Below are 17397 nucleotides of genomic sequence, written 5' to 3'. Positions count from 1 at the left end.
AGAATCTATAAAAATGTCAGTTTCAGGGAAATTGACGTTTTTATTTTATTGAATCTTCAATCCATGAACATGGTATGTCTCTTATTTAATTCTTTTATTTTTTTATCAGCATTTTTAAGTTTCTAGCATAAAAATCCCATGCATGTTTTGTTAGACTTATACCCAGATGTATATTTTTTGGAAAAATTGTAAGTGATACTATGTTTTTACTTCTGATTTCCAATTGTTCGTTTCTAATATGTGGCAGTATGGTTGGTTGATTTCTGTGGGTGGACCTTATATTCTGAGACTTCACTAAATTAACAGTTTTAGGAGGTTTATTTTGTAGATTCTTCAGGTTTTCTAATGTGCCTGTGCATAGTTTTTTTAGATTTTTTTTCTTCCCAATCTGTATGCCTTTTATTTCCTTTTCTTGTTCTACTAAGGTCCTTTGCAGTGCTATTTCATAATAGTGGTAGGAGCTGACAAACTTGTTTCTGATCTTAGTGGAAAAGCATTCAGTCTTTCACCATTAAGTGTATATTAGCTGGAGGTTTTTTGTAAATGCTGTTAATCAAGTTTAAAAAGTTCCCTTTTTATTCCTAGTTTGTTAAGCATTTTTATCACCAGTGGGTCTTAAAGTTTTTCAAATGCTTTTTTTCTACATTGATTGATGTGATCATATGGCTTTTCTTCTTTAAGCTGGTAACTAGTGGTAACGTCTCTTTTTAAAGATCAACTCTGACCACTCTGTGTAGAGCAGACTTTGGAGATAGAGCAAAGAGTTAAACAAGGAAACTGTATTAGAAATTATTGTCATACTCTGGATAAGAGTTGATGGTGGCTGGGACCAGGACGTTAATAGGAAAGGGTGAGAAGAGATCAGATATTGGATATGTTTCAAACTCTGTGTGGGGAGGAATTGCTGACAAATTGGATCTGAGGCATAGAAGAGAATTCAAGAATGACAGAGATTTGTGGCCCAAGCACTTGGAAGTATAGAGTTGCCATTGACTGAGTTTGGGAATGTGGTAAAGTAGCAAGTTTAGACCGAGCAATCAGGAGCCTTTTTTTTTTTTTTTTTAGACATGTTAACTTTGAAATGCCTTTTAGACATGTAACTGGTGATACCAACTAGGCAATTCATTCAGTATAATGGAATTCAGGCAAGAGATTCAGATTAGAAATAGGAATTTGGGAGTAATCAGTGGAATTGATGTGAAAGAAGTTATAGTGGTATTTGTTGAAAACTATACCTGTAACTGCTTACTAGTTACTGTAATTTAAGATTTATTAGCAAAAAGCCAGACTCTTCTAACATGTGAAAGAACTTTGTGAAAATTTGGATTAGTTCTGCTGTGTATGTGACATGAAATGCAACAGAAATTATGTGATTGGGAGGTGATTTGGGGATGGGTACTTTAATATGTACTTAATCATACTTATTTGATAAGTAGATGGCTGTGATAATGGTCATCTAATAGTGTCTTACTTAGAGCTTTGTTCTAAATTTTAATAAAATAAAGTAACTGTGTTGTGGAAAGGCTTTGACACTGTTACTAAGTGCCAAATGACTTTCTGTGGCAACATTTGTCTTACAGATGAAAACAGCCAGAGAGATAAATGAAAAAATAAAGATTAAAAACAGGAATGTAAAATAGCTAGCAAGGAGAGACTTAGAGCCAGAAATAAATCAGTAAAGGGAAACAGGTCAGTCTCAGTCACAGAGATTTTGTAGAAAGGCATATCTTCTGAGTCCCACTCTGATAATGTTTACTTTATATTAGTGTATTTTGGAAAATATATTTTAAACGCCACAAGTTTTTTCTGTTGTAACTGATTATTAGCTCCAATAATATTTCCTTATTGATAATTTGTATCTTTCTAGCACTTTGTTTTATTTACCCCATTGCAAGATTACCATGTTGTATTATAATTATCTGTTTACTTTTCAGTTTCTCCTGCCAAATTTAAGTTTTTATAGCCTGAGTATGATACCTTGGCACTTGAGTGCTCAATAAATATTTGTGAATGAGTGGACACAGACTACTAGAGTTTAAAGCTAGTAAACTTGATTATTTTTAAAAGTAAATGAGTTTTGGGGATTCTGGAGTACAGGCTGTGGTTGAATGTCTTTCTGATGCTTCCAAACAAGCATTCTACCACTAGAGATTGCACCCATACATAGCAGCGTCACCAACCCAGGGTTGGTGAGGCATACATTTTGCCTCTTGCTCTTTTTTCTCTTTTCTCTAGTGGTAATGGATTTCTGCAAATTCATCTAAACTTTGGCCCAGACTTCTTGTGTTGAATGGAGTACACATTGCAAATAGTAGGCTAGACTTAGAGTTAACTCCATAGTAGCATGTCTCATAGGGAATTTCTTGTGCACATTTTAAAAAGAAGGAATGTTTATCTGTCTACCTTCTACCCAGTCCTTTTGCCCATTTTCAGGTAGATGGTAGAAGTATAGGCCAAGTTTCTTTTCAGTATTTTTATATGCCTTTTCTCTTTTGAGCTTTACAAGACAAAAATACCCTTAGCCCTTACTATTTCAGTGCAGATTTAAATATTAGGAGATTAGGTATTTCTAAAACCATATATTCTTTTATTTCCAGATCCATTGTGTGTGTGTGTGCGTGTGTGTGTATGTATGTGTACATACATGTATATATGTCTATATGTGTGTACAGATACATATATTGTGTTAGTCCATGGCAAATTACCAAAGTTTGTAAGAAGAATGGCTTTCTATGGTATTGTTGACACCAACAAAATAAGAATGTTTAAGTGCTCTGTTTTAAGTTTATTGGGGAATAAGGAAAGGGAGCTGTATAAAATAATTCTTTTTCTAGTAAGACAGAACTATGTAGTTAACTGAGTCTCCATATAGAAGTACCTGCTCACATGATTATTGGGAGCATTAAATGAGTGAATGCATTATAAATCATTTGACCTAGTACCTAGCACTTAGTAAATGTAAACTATTAATAGAAAATTTATTGCTATAAAATTATTATAAAAATAATAAACTTTAAACTTTATAATCATTTTTGTTACAACTCTTCATTTGCCTTTTTTGATGCCATTCTTCCCTGCATTTTCTCTGCCTAATTTTTCTGACTTATTCTAAATTCTTCATCCTCTGGTCTCCTCTCTCTTGCCTTTTTTTCGTTATTCCCTACATCAGTGTCAGCATCTTCTGCTGAAAATCGATACAGCATATCTCTACAAAATCTCTTGCCTTTCTTAGGGAGGAAAGTGACATGATTCAGGCAGTATTTTAGGAAGCTAGCAAAGTTTGTTACCACTGTGAAATACAGTTTAAAAAGGCTTAGCCAGGCATGAAGCGTGTAATACCAGCGTCTTGAAAGGCCAAGGCAAGAGGATTGCTGAAGCCAAGAGTTTGAGACCAGCCTGGGCAACATAGCAAGACCCCATCTCTAAAAATAAAAAGCTAGCTGGGCAGGTAAGGTGCACCTGTATAGTCCACCTACTCAGTAGGCTGAGTTGAGAGAATCGCTTGAGCCCAAGAGTTTGAGGCTGCATACCTATGATTATACCACAGCACTCCAACCTGGAAAACAGAGTAAGACTTGGTCTCTTAAAAAAAAGAAAAGCTTAAGAGTAGAATAAGCAGTCAAGAGGTCATGGTGTTAGGTGATTGTCCAGGTAACAGATGCTTAAACAAGGAATAGAGAATAGAGGTGGTGGAATAGAGAAATTTTTGTGAGAGTAATCAGTGAAATTAACAGAGAAATATATTAGTGAGTAGGAGGCAGTGAGTTGAGTTTTGGGCAAGATAACTTTAGGTTGCTAGCATGGTATTATCAGGTTATTAGTTTACTTGTTCCAGCCCCATCCCTCCCTTCCCCCACACTCCCTCACTCCCTCACTCACTCACTCACTGAATTCCATTGCTATTAGTCTAAGAATTTCCCTTAGGAAAAGTAAGTTTTGTTTTTTTTTAGTCACAGCAGTAGAACTTGAAACGTGTGGAGAGCAATTCCCCATTTCCTACCCACATTCTCATTATCCTCTTTAGGTCCATTTCCCCAGGGAAAAAGATTAAGATTAGTTAGAATAATATCTACTGCCATCATTACTACCTCACTACCCCACCTCTAGGAAATTGGTTAAAAAGTTTATATATGTATTTACATACATATATTTGTGACAAGGTATTACTCTGTCACCTAGGCTGGAGGGCATTGGTACAGTCATAGCTCACTGCAGCCTTAACTTCCTGGGCTCAGCCTTAACCTCCCACCTTAGTCTCCCAAGTAGCTGAGACTTCAGGCACGAGCCACCATGCCCGTCTAATACTTTTTTTAGAATATTTTGTAGAGGCATGGTTTTGCTGTGTTGCACAGGCTAATCTCAAACTCCTGGGCTCAAACGATCCTACTGCTTTGGCCTCCCAAACTGCTGGTATTACAAATATGAGCCACTACACCTGGCCTGTTTTTTAATTTTTATATCAAATAAATGAAGCAACTTGGCAGGGCTCTTTGAAGAAAAATAAAACTTTTTGAAGTGTTTGTGATTAAAATATTAATAAGCAGAGTAATACCTCATTCATCTAGTATCTTTAGTTAATAAGTATATAAGATGACTGAAACTTACCCCTTCATCTGTTTTAGAGATTTTATAATATATATATCATGTGTAGTAGATATTCATAGCTCCAAATCTATTTCTTTATAGTGTTTCACATACTTTGCTGCTTTCTGAAATAGTAATACCTCCTCCCCTTTCACCCTGCATAGTAAACCTTTTCTGGAAAATAAAAACAACTTTGTTTCAGAGCTTCAGAATGAGTCAGGAACCTCGGGTTCCAGTCCAAGGCCTGGCACTAAGTTGTTATATGAGAACTGAATTATAGACTCTAGAACAGTGCCTGGCATGTGGTAGTGCTTAACCAGTATGTTTGGAATGAATCATTGTCTTGTGCTGAGTTTAGTGCTCCTTCCTTGATTTATTACTTGGAATTCATTGCTGCCTAGTAAATAAGCTTCTGGGTTCTTAATTAAACAGGAGTATCTAGGTTCTGATAGAGGCGAACTTTAAGCGTAATTTATGTCCATTTTAACTGCTTAATGGAACTTTTGGCCTTATCTTATCTTGATGTATTTTCTGGTACTCCAAGTTGCCAAGCAGATGATTTTCTAGTGCTTGATTTATTGGGGGCACTTGCTGAGTACTTTTTATGTGCCTACATTAATGTATATGCAGTGTTCTATGCTTAAGCACATAGCACATGTCTCCAGGGATCTTATAACTTAGATGAAGAGACACAGAAGTGGAACTATGTAAGAGAATAATTAAATGGTGAATCGTAAACCATTGACCTATTGGTACATTAGTAGTTCTAGGAAAAGATCCGTGTGGGCTGAAGCAGGATAAAAAGGATTCAAGTAGAAGGAGAAATTGGAATTGGTTTTGAAGAGATGGTTAAGATTTTGATAAGCCTCAAGGTGAAGACATAACTTTCTAAGGAAGGGCAGTAACATAGTAAGCAAAGAAAGGAAAGTATGGGTTGAACATGTTCAGACAGGCCTGCCCAGATTCCTAAGGGTGTGGGGACTGCTGGGAAATAGAAGCAGGTGAATTTAATAGAGTAGTTTTAATCTACATGTCCCTGAAGGAATCCAGGGATAGAGTTTAGAGGGCTGCATGTATTTAGATGAGAAAACAAGTGATATCTTTATGTTTTGATTAACTTTGAACTGAAATTTAGCATGTCCTTTTAATAAGATTTTAAGTGGCAGACTACAGTAGTATTAGCAGTACCTATGTCTCTTATTACTAATAGAAAAAGCACAGATATTTTTAGATTACTTTACAGTTGTGGGTATCCCCAAATATAATTTATGCATATTACTACTTCAGAATTATGGTTTTTATTAGACTTCTGCTAGATTTTATTGTATTATTACTAAAGAAGCATGTGTATATCACATAAAACGTTTTTAAAAACACTTGATAACTGTGTTTCAGTATAATTGGTTTTCTTGGTGATATTTTATGCACTTAAAACCACATTTTCAAAAGCAATTAACTGTATTTTAGTAAAATTAGCTTTCTTTATAATCCTAGGTATTGTACTTTATGCATTTAAAACCTTTCTGAAGGGAACTCTGTAGCTTCCTCCAGACTGTCAAAGGGATTCATGACCCCTGATCTAGTGGAACCAAACTGGAGAAGGCAATGAAAACCACACTGAGGGGTTTTAGCTGAAGTGATAAGCAGGAAAGGAGCCTTGCCAGTTTTGTTCGTTTGTTTGTTTTGTTTCCGTTACAGAATAAATATGTTAATATGGAAAATTTCAAAGTTCCAACAAGTTTAGAAAAAAGGTCAAACTCTTCTTAGCTCACAACTGTAGATAAACTGTTTAAAAAGATAATAGAAACTCATCTTGTAATACCACAGTCACTATCCTCCCTCTTTTATTCTGTATTTGTGTATTAAATTCCTGTGCAATTGAGTGAAATACTTGAAGTGGTTATATAGGAAAATTTCTCTATCTGTTGTATTATACTTACACAGCAGGTGGGAAGACTGTGGCAGGGAGGTAAGCAATGAGTCTGGTCATTTATATTTTAGAAGATAGGGATAGCATGGTAAATAGTAGAGGTAGAGTAGAATTGCTAAAGACGTTGGAAAGAAAAAATTATAGAACTTGGTGGTATGGGAGCTGAGATGCATGGAGTCGGGTAAGGGAGAGTATCAGGAAGAAAGTTAAGTATAGGGTGCCTAAATTAGGATTCTTAGAATAATATTATACAGATTCACAATGCCTTATCTGAAACCCTGAGGCCAGCTATGTTTTAAAGTTCAAATATTTTTGGATTTTGGAAAGGTAACATGTATATTGTATATGATACAATTCACCCAGCAAAGTCTGAGTGATCATCCTGTAACTAGACACTACTGTTTCTGCAGTGAAGTTGAAAATATTCACAGTAAGTGGGCTAACTCAAGCCTATAAATAACCTATATCAGTTCAAGTCAAATTTTTGTCATCACCAAATGAGTTTCCCTATGAAGCTTCATGGAAAAATCTTGTCCTAACTTTTTAGATCTCAGTACTGTGGAAATGACTGTGGACTGTATTGACTGTAATAACCAGTGAGGAGAGTTTTAGGAGTTGTATTTTGAGGATTGTTATTTACAAAATGGATGAGATTTGAAGGAATTGGGTAAAGGTAACAAAAGAGAAGAGAGAAGAGTTAAGGTAACCTCACTTTTCAGGCTGAAAAGAAAACTGCTACTTCTGACAAAAATGGAAAGTTGAGGAGGGAAACTAGTTTTGGAAGAGGGTAAGTTTAAACATAAGTACAATTAAGAAGAAACAACATATTTTTACTTCACATGAAAGCTTGAAAGTTGTTGGAGTATAAAATTTCCTTTTAAAATGAAACCTGCAAGAAGCCTAACAGCAACCTACAAGGAGCCTAACAGACTGATATTGAGATCTTAAATTGTTTCTGAGTTGATAACAGAAATTATCAGTTGAAAAGGTGTGCCTAAATAAGTGAGGATTGTCACCCTATTCATGGAACTAAACCTGGAAAATAGAATAAAAAAGGTGGAGTGAGATAATTCACCCTGTAACAGGATTCTTTTCTGTATGGTTGAATCATTCCTATGGCCATATTTATTATAATGTGACTATATTTAGAGTAGTGATTGTTCAGCAGCAGTGGGAGCTGCCATGTGCCAGCACTGTTCTAAGTGCTGTAGCAAGCAGTCCATGCTGTTTTTGTCTTTTGGACTGGGTCAGGACATCAACTCATGTGGGAAGCTTTAGCACAGGTAGCAGTGTAATTTTGTTAGAACATCTAGGATATAATTAATACATGAATATGTAAGATTGAGTAGGTTTTAACTTTTTTATCTGCCATTCTGTAATTTTTAAATTCACTTTAATAAATGGACTTATACATTGACACTGTCATATAAGTAAAATCCTTAGAAATAGGGGTAAGTATTTTTTACTTACTTAACAGAAAAGAAGCATGGCCCAATAATTACTTCTCAACCTCCACCTCCCGGGTTCAAGCGATTCTCCTGCCTCAGCCTCCCTAGGAGCTGGGACTACAAGTGTGCGCCACCAAGCCCAGCTAATTTTTCTATTTTTAGTAGAGACAGGGTTTTGCCATGTTGGCCAGGCTGGTCTTGAAGTCCTGACCTCAAGTAATCCACCCACCTGGGCCTCCCACATAGCACTGGGATTACAGGCATGAGCTACCATGCCAGCCTCAATAATTACTCTTAAAATTCATTTAATTGCTTTGTTTATTTTATATAAATGTATGCATTTATTTTACGATTCATAAGTAATAAGGCGAATTTTTTGTGTTAACTTTTATTCAGATTCTACTGATACTATTTTGAACTTTGTTTTTCTTCTATTAAATAAGAGTGTTGGACTAGATAATCTATAAGACTCCTTTCAACATCAAATCTATGATTTGGAATCTTAAGTTTCATCAAGTAGAATAAAAAGCTTAAACTACAATTTAAAGGAGATGCTCCTTAGAGTATGCTATAAGTATAAGATGCCAGAGGAACAAGTGAGAGAATGAATGTTATAACTTTGCACCTACATCTTTTTGGCAAACATTAAGAAGAGGCATAGAAATAAGAATCCTAAGAAACTAGAATGCACAGTGTTGCCCGAAAGAGAAGTTTTCAGAAGAAAAGTATCAGTAATGTCGAGTTAGTACAATAAAGAAGAAAGCTTGGACATGAGGTTAGAAAGCTACAGATGCATTTCTGGTTTTAACTCTGCCGCTTATTGGAGTTTTGATAATCAGTAAAAATTACTTAACACTTTTTTTTTTAAAGAGTAAAGGCAGATTCATTATAATTTGTAGATAACGTTGAATACCTGGAAAAGCCAAGAGAATCAAACTGAAATATTACTGTGAGTAATGAGATTTCAGTATGATGGCTAGTTATAAAATTTTAAAAGTAATGGTTTATCTGAATGGTTTATTTTTTTCCTTGATGTTCTTTAAACTGAAAGCCTATCCATATGGGTTACTAAATGGAAATCCTTAAACTTAAATACCCTTTCCCCTTCTTTCTAAGGAGTATAGTAATTCAAATCTTATCATCTAAGTTTTAGTATATTTTGAATAAGACACTTCCATGTTAACTTTTTTAAACTATTTTAAAATAAAGTTGTGGCAGAGAATACATTTAAAATGACTGTAAGGAAATCATTTTTTAAAATTCCTTGTGGTTTGTGATACTTGCTGTATTACTTGGTAGTGTTAGAGAGGGTGTAATCTGATCTTTGAGCCTATTTGGTAAATAATAATTTTGTGTGGAACCCACAGTTCTATCAGTAAGAGGAAAATTATTGCCCATATATAAGGCTTTTTTTTTTTTACCTTAAAACATTTCCTGACTTAAAGACCAAGTTATATCATGCATTGATTGCTTTTATGTTTTTTTTATAAAAAGCATTATACCAGATCTATATATAACTTTTTAACAAGAGGTGTGTTGACAGAAGTATTTTCTACTTTACTTGAAGGAGAAGAAGAATTATTTTTATATACTAAATATATATTGTTATATTTTTATTTATCTTCAGCTCTCAAAATTGACCTCTCTCATATACTCACTTTGTGGCTATTCTGGAAGATAATTAGTTACATATCTTAGAATGTGATGTAGATGAATTATTTAAACCTAAATCCTATTACCTAGTTGTTGCTTTAGCATTTGTGAAAATGAAAACTTTAAGTATACCCACATGTTTAGAACAAGAAAATGTGTTTCATTTTTTAATAATGAAGAAAAATATACTGAATGCCTTTATGTACCACACTGTTAGGTTCTTTACATACACTTTAGCTCAATCTCATGGCATTAGGGTGGGTAGTGATATCCCATTTAATAGAAGGGAGATTTCTGCAGTTTAAATTTAATGCTGTTCTGAAGTCAGATCTGAACTTAGACTTCTCTCTCCCAGAATTTTTTTATCCTACAATGTGCCTTTACAAAAGATGGAATTTTTACATTTTTCACAAAAACTACTTTTACTCTATTTTGCATTTAATATTGCTAGTTACTGGAAATGCAGGGAGTTCAGTTTTTGGATTTTTGTCTTCACTACTTTTTTCTGGCCTGTTACAGTTTTCACAATATCTATTGAGAGCAGCAGAAAATTCTGTTTTGACTCCTGTGGGATTAGTTTCTTAGAGAAATTCCTAAGGATACCAGCCTAATAAGCATAAGGACATCATTTCCAGGCTTTAATAATCAAAATAGTACAACATTCCACCATTTGTAATATCCTATCATTTCTGTAACCTTTGTAGTTGCAAGTTTGTTCTTGGTTTTTGTTTTATATGGGCCTCACAAAAAATTTTTTTAAAAAAAATCATTGAATCTATTTTGGTAATGGAAAAAAAGATTTTCCAGTGTGGTTAAGAACCACATCTTATGAGCTGTTCTTTGCCTCTCTCTTTAAGAATTACCAAGTATTTTTAAAAATTGGAACTTGACATTCAGTTCATTGCTTGGATATATCTTAAAGCATTTCTTAAGAAACCTCTGAGAATTGATCATAGGAAATTGGGGGAGCAGTTAGAAGATGATTGGAAATACAATAGCAAAAGGGAAGAGCAAAATGACCTGAAAATGAGGACTTTTGTTGTTGTTTTTCTCTTTCTGTTAGAGTTACTCTGTGGTCTCCTGTTGGACAGTCTGTTGCTAAAAGCCATTAGAGATTTTATAAAAACTACTGTTTTGAGTTTCTGGAATTGAGAGTCCAGAATAGGGTTTGGTAGGTTAAAAGAATGACTTAACTAAAGTAAACAGCATCCTTTGGTAACTTGCAATTTAAGGGACCCATTTTCCCTTCAGAGTATTTTATGTGAGAGACTTTGGGGACTACCTTACTGCTATTACATCTCATAATGTTATCTGGTCACATTTCTTGTTCTGCCTACCTTTAGTTTACTCTAGTTTCTCTTCTGCTTTCAAGGCTCCAGACCCAGTTCCTGGACCTGCCCTGGAAAAGAAGTATCCCGTAGAGATGAGCTCACTGCAGTTACTTAATTAACAATTTGTAAGCTGCAAAAATGGCAATGGGCCAACCAAGAACAGCTACAGTTTGAATTTTTCTATTTCCAGGTATGCTCAAGTCCATGGCACCAGTCAAGCTTAGCCTGTGTAACTGCCTTATTATTAAATCTATAGTTACTAAAACTTGACTTTCAAAACTTATAGTCATCTTGCTTTAAAGTATAGTAACATCTCTAACATCTAGGTAACATGAAGCTAGTATTGAGTTTAACAAACCCTTTGCTTGAATATTTCTAATTTAATTTGTTTGCTAGTAATAGCAAACTAATGCAAAAATATTTTAAGAAAATTAAATTTGAAATGCTATTGAGTGAAGCCCTATAGACGTACAAAAAAAAAAATTGAAAAACAAACATTGAAAAACAAAACAACAAAACTGCCTTCCTTTAAAAGGTTACATTGAGTAAAAGCAGTATAAGGAATTCAATTAATGAAACTACTCAGGAAGAGGGAACTCATTCCTGAGATCCTCAGCTGTTCTACACTACTAATGCCTTTACCTAAAGAGTTAATATATTCTTACATGGCGAAACCCCGTCTCCACTAAAAATACAAAAAAATTAGCCATGTGTGGTGGTATGCACCTGTAGTCTCAGCTACTTGGGAACCTGAGGCACAAGAGTCACTTGAACTCGGGGAGTCAGAGGTTGCAGTGAGCTGAGATTGCACCACTGCACTCCAGGCTGGGCAACAGAGTAAGACTCTCTCCAAAAAAAAAAAAAAAAAAAAGCTTAATACATTCTTCAGTAATTGGAAATTATAAGTAATATTTCTGGATAGAACCAAGCAATGTATTATAGTACTTTACCTGAATAATTTAATTATATTTTTAAACTAAGTGTATAACTAATATTTGCTAATTTTTTTTACTTAGTTACCCAAAAGAAGCCAGCCAAGAAAGTTATAAATAGTCAGAATCATCCTGGAGTGTAACAGCAAAACCAGAAACTGAGGTTTCCTAATGCCTTACATTTTTAACCAAGAGAAAGCTACCCATGAATGGCTAGAGGGCTAAGATCAGTTAGCTTTTAAGGATATTTATTGCTTTTACCAATTTATATAGATGTAGAAACTGAATTAATCCTTGAAAGATGAGTTTATTTATTAAATGGGTAGATAATCATAGTCTTTTGATTTTAAAGTTCAGTTCATCTAGGTTAGAGATTACCCAAAAATGAAGAGGAATTTTGTATCCCAATTGTGAATTTAAAAGGCAATCCTAATATTCTAGCATGTGCTTAACTCCTTCCTTTTATCCCTTCCTGCAGTGTTAATGCATAATGAATTTAATGTCTGGCAATATAGTCAGCATTAGGTCACTGATTATGTACCACATTATTTGTTTGGTGTTGAAAGAATTATATGTCACTGAGTGTTGAATTAGAGCTGAAAAGGGAGCTACTAGTTAGGGTCATTACCACTGTTATGTGAATTGAAGTGGAAATTAAAGAAGGAATTACATATGAATATCAAGTCTTGATAGTTATTTTCAGTGGTGCTATTAGTAATGGTGAAATTTTTCTCCATTATTCAATGTAAATTGTGTGTAAAACAGTATGCTAGACACAGCAAGGATGTAGAAATGAATAATCCTTGTTTTTAGTGAGCTTATAGACAAGTAATATGAAAGTATCATAATAGAAATGCATACAGCATAAGAGTACTGGAGAGAATCAGCTTTGTGGAGAAGGTAATGTTTCTACTGAACCATGAAAGATAGATAGAATTCTTTAGAGAAAGTGGCAAGAGTATTTTTTAAGTAATGGAGATGAAAGTATATGATATATTATAGAAATTGTGAGCAGTCCAGTGTGCATAGAGAATAGTTGGATAGAGAGAGGTGTGATGGGAGATGAAGCTATGTCATGCTTTTGAATGTCAAAAAAGACGTTTGGACTTTAGTAGTCAATGGGAATCCATTGAAGATTTCTTAGAACTGGTACGTGTTAAGTCAGTGACTCTTTTGAAAAACTGACTACCATAGTGTGAGGGTTGAATTGATGAAGTTAGAGATTATAGGCAGTAGTAATGCCCAATAAAGGACATTTACTTTATTTGTCAGGTATTGTGTAAAGAGTTTTACTTAATCCTCACTACAGGAATATTTTAAGAAGTAATTGAAATAATACATGTTTAAGGCATTTAGCACAGGACTTAGCTCATAGTGTAGAACCAAAGCGATTATACTCTAGGCTCAGAGAAAACAGTGTGTCTTGTCCACCTTTGTGTATGGTAGCGCAATAACTTTCCATCAAGGTATTATGTTTATTGAGGGACTCTTAGATTTAATAGTAACAATAAACCTACTTAATTTTCTACCACCCCTTACCTCTTTCCTTTAATTAATTAAACCATCTCATTGATGGATGTGTAATACTTAGTTTGAGTGCTTGAATAATAAATAGTTCACCTTGAGTTAGCCTTTGGTTAAAAAAAAAAAGTTACCTGGCTTCTTTGTTTTAACCAAGGATTACAAATTACGAGACTAAGCTTAGACATGGTTAATCATGGATGGACCTACAGATATAAATTCATAAGTGACATTTAAATTAAAAATTAACTGTAAATCTCATCTATTAATCATCTTGATAATTCGTCAGTGCTGCAGCTGTTAACTGCACTCAATAACAGTTTCAGCATAGAAAATACAGGTTTTGAGTTATTTGAAAGTACCTGTGGTTGGCTAATACAGGTACTTTCAAATAACTCCTTCTGTTCTACTCTTACTCTGTCTACATGTCAGAATACAAGTCGTGTTATGGGGAAATACATAAGGAGTAACTTTAGTAATGCATGAATATGTATTATAAAAATTAGGACAAATGACTAAACCTCCTTGGACTACCTTCCATCCATGTGTCCTCCTACTTAGCCTCCTCTCCAAAATAATTAGTGTGTGTATACGTTCAGAATCTTTCCTATACAATCATATAAAAATATCTGTTTCAAATACATCTATTTTCAGCATCATAGGAAAGGACAAAACAATTTTAAATAAAATACATCTTTGTATCTTTATTTTTACACAAAGGGTATTATACATGGAATCTGCATTGTTTTTCAATCAATGTCTTATAGGTCCATATAATTATTTGGACATATTTGTCCATATAATTATTTGGATATCATACTCCACTAAAAAAACAACAACAACAACAAAGCTGCATGATGTTTCTTAGTGTGGCTATGCAATAATGTACTTATTTACTTATTTATTCCCCTTAGATGGGCATTAAGGTTTTTAGAGGCACACAGTGGGGTGACCGTCCTTGTATACCCCACTTTAAAAATGTGTTTTTTCTAGATTAGATACTTTAATTCATAATAGCCGGATAGATAAGAAGAGAAGGAGGAAGGGATAGATGATAGAAAGCTAGAACTCTGATACTTTATTAGTAATAACAAATATCCATGTACATTCTATCTAACTTGAGACCTTAATTATCACACTCCTAGTACTATTGTGCATGCGCACATACCATCTCCCTTAGCAACTGGCAAGTACTCCACTATGGGAAAAATTCAGCTGAGGGCCATGACATTAGAAAGAAAATTAGCAGGCTGGGCACCATGGCTCACGCCTGTAATCCCAACACTTAGAGAGAGTGGCTTGAACCCAGGAGGGATTCAAGAATGGCATTCTCCTAGGAGAATGGCTTGAACTCGGGAGGCAGAGGTTGCAGTGAACCGAGATCGCCCCATTGCACTTTAGCCTAGGTGACAGAGCGAGACTCCGTCTCAAAAAAAAAAAAAAAAAAGAAAGAAAGAAAATGGGCAGAATTATATGAGATGAACAGAAAAAACAACGGGACCAAGTAAGGGATTGAAACTATACATGGGGATCCAGTTGGTTTTTTTTTTAACACACACACGCGCGCGTGCAGAGTTTCACTCTCATTGCCCAGGTCACTGCAACCTCTGCCTCCCGGGTTCAAGTGATTCCTGCCTGTCTCAGCCTCCTGAGTAGCTGGGATTACAGGTGCTGGCCACCCTGCCTCCCATTTTGTATTTTTAGTAGAGACGGGGTTTCACCATGTTGGTCAGGCTGGTCTAGAACTCCTGACCTCAAGTGATCCGCCTTGGCCTCCCAAAGTGCTGGGATCACAGACGTGAGCCACTGCACCCAGCCAATGATACTCCTTATAACTTTCTCTGAATATTAAGGTGCTGTTTTAAATTAATATTTAACCAAATTATTAAGATTTCTACACATTATTGAGTTAATTGGTTTGTTATAAATGTTTATGGTTGGTGTAAGATGAAAATTGGTTCTTTCAAGTGCTTTTACTCTCTTTTCTCCTTGTTCCCTTTTACCCATAAATAGGAACTTGTTATCATACTTAGCTCCTGTTTTCTTTTATAGATGATATTTATGCATAGGTAGATTATCCAAAAATTAGAGTGAGAGGGCAATGAATGATAACGTATTGGAAAACAATAATGAGATATGAATTGTAAAATACACAAAAGGTAGTCAATTATATAATATGTTTTGGTGAAGTATAGCCGTTCCATCTTAGATTTATTGCAATTTTCTTGATCCTTAAAATATGTAGTACCTACCACAAAACCACAATACATAAATTGCCAAGTGTGGCCAACTTGCACATTCCTTTTAGAAGAACTTATAACTGCTAAGCCTGTTAACCATCAGAAGTTGTCAGCATTCATGGCCTTGAGGCAATGCATTAAATGAGAAAATTGGGAAATTTTCTCTTTAAGAGGAATTATGCTACTTTATTAATGTTTATTGTTATTCTTTAGAAAGTAAATTATAGGCTTACAAAATTAAGAAATCTAGTTTTTCGTAACAATCATTTGCTCCCTTCAAATTTTAAATCACTCTAAATCTGAACATAATAGCTAACTTAAAATAAGTAGCATTTGGATTCTATTATTTTTGCAGATAACTGATTATCTGTGTGAAATGATTTAGTATTATAACTTTGTGATAAAGTTTTATGGTAAAGATTGATTGTAGTTATCTTTTTTTATCATAAATGGAGATAGTAAAGTTTGCTTTGCCTTGATAGAATTGTAACATCATGCTCCAAGAAATATAATTCCAATGATTTACTATAAAAAGTAAGCTTTAAAACTTTATGTTAACATTTGTAAATTATTTTAAAGTTAATTAAATGTGAAGTGCACTAAGTATTTCCTAACTGGTATATGAAATGATATTTGTATAATGTGTCATAATGTAAAAGATACTTAAATCGTATACGTAATATGATTCTTTATGTTTAATTTTTGAAATCTTCATTGAAGTCAAAAGCTTTTAAAATTTACTTTATTTTAAAAAATTATGGCATCATTCAGCTATTCTAACTGCATTATCAACACTTCTTTCTGTGGTAAAGATATTATTTAAGAGTAATTCATGACAGTGTGATAATGTCAGCCAATTCACAGAAGAGATGGAAATTGTAATTAATAATAAGAACCTGGCCCATGCACAGTGGCTCACACCTGTAATCTCAGCACTTTGGGAGGCCAAGGTGGGAGGATCGCTTGAGTCCAAGAGTTCAAGACCAACCTTGGCAATATAGGGAGACCCTACAAAAAATACATATAAAAATTAGCCAGTTGTGGTGGCGTGCACCAATAGTCCCTGCTACTCAGGAAGCTGAGGAGGGAAGATCCTTTGAGCCCAGGAGGTTGAGGCTACAGTGAGCCATGATTGTGCCATTGCACTCCAGCCTGGGTGACAGAGCAAGACCCTGTCTCAAAAAGAAAGAGAAGGAAAGAGAAGGAGAAAGAAGGAAAAAAAGAAACTGTTAGCATCAAATTGACAGCTAAATAGATAGGTTGAAACATTCTGCCATCCCATTTGGCATCCTGGAGAGGTTAATCTTAATAGTCAATTGTTGAGGCAGAGGCATGTTTCTAAATATCACCATGCTATGCAAAGTCATACAAACATACACATACAGCTTATGGGGAAAAAAATTGGAATTATGGTCACCTGTGACCCACACTTGGAAACGTCACCTGTGAACATTAAAAAAAAGTTAAGGTTGGGCATACCTGTAATCCCAGCACTTTGAGAGGCCAGGGCGGGTGGATCACCTGAGATCAGGAGTTCGAGATCAGCCTAGCCAACATGATGAAACCCTGTCTCTACTAAAAATACAAAAAATTAGCCAGACATGGTCATGGACACCTGTAATCTGAGCTACTCAGGAGCCTGAGGCAGGAGAATCGCTTGAACCCAGGAGGTGGAGGTTGCAGTGAGCCGAGATTATGCCATTGCACTCCAGCCTGGGCAACAAGAGTGAAACTCTGTCTCAAAAAAAAAAAAAAAAA

General features: G+C 34.8%; 1 protein-coding gene across 3 annotated transcripts in view; it reads left to right on the top strand.

Moving 5' to 3' along the window:
* The window catches only part of TAB2 (TGF-beta activated kinase 1 (MAP3K7) binding protein 2), a 96844-nt gene that overhangs the window by 13483 nt on the left and 65964 nt on the right, over window positions 1–17397 (top strand). For 2 of the 3 annotated variants that reach the window (XM_064360585.1, XM_064360584.1), the window contains exon 2: window positions 10988–11136. The exons of the other annotated variant lie outside the window; for it this stretch is intronic. The gene's annotated coding sequence lies outside the window, so the exon portion shown is untranslated. The remainder of the gene's footprint in view (window positions 1–10987; window positions 11137–17397) is intronic. 3 annotated transcript variants of the gene reach the window in all.

The sequence above is a fragment of the Aotus nancymaae genome, unplaced genomic scaffold (genome assembly GCF_030222135.1).
Source record: "Aotus nancymaae isolate 86718 unplaced genomic scaffold, 86718_ANA_hifiasm-v0.15.2.pri h1tg000040l, whole genome shotgun sequence".
In the NCBI taxonomy this organism is placed as follows: Eukaryota; Metazoa; Chordata; class Mammalia; order Primates; family Aotidae; genus Aotus; species Aotus nancymaae.
Note: the sequence above shows the minus strand (reverse complement) of the source record. Positions and strands in the feature narration are given on the sequence as shown.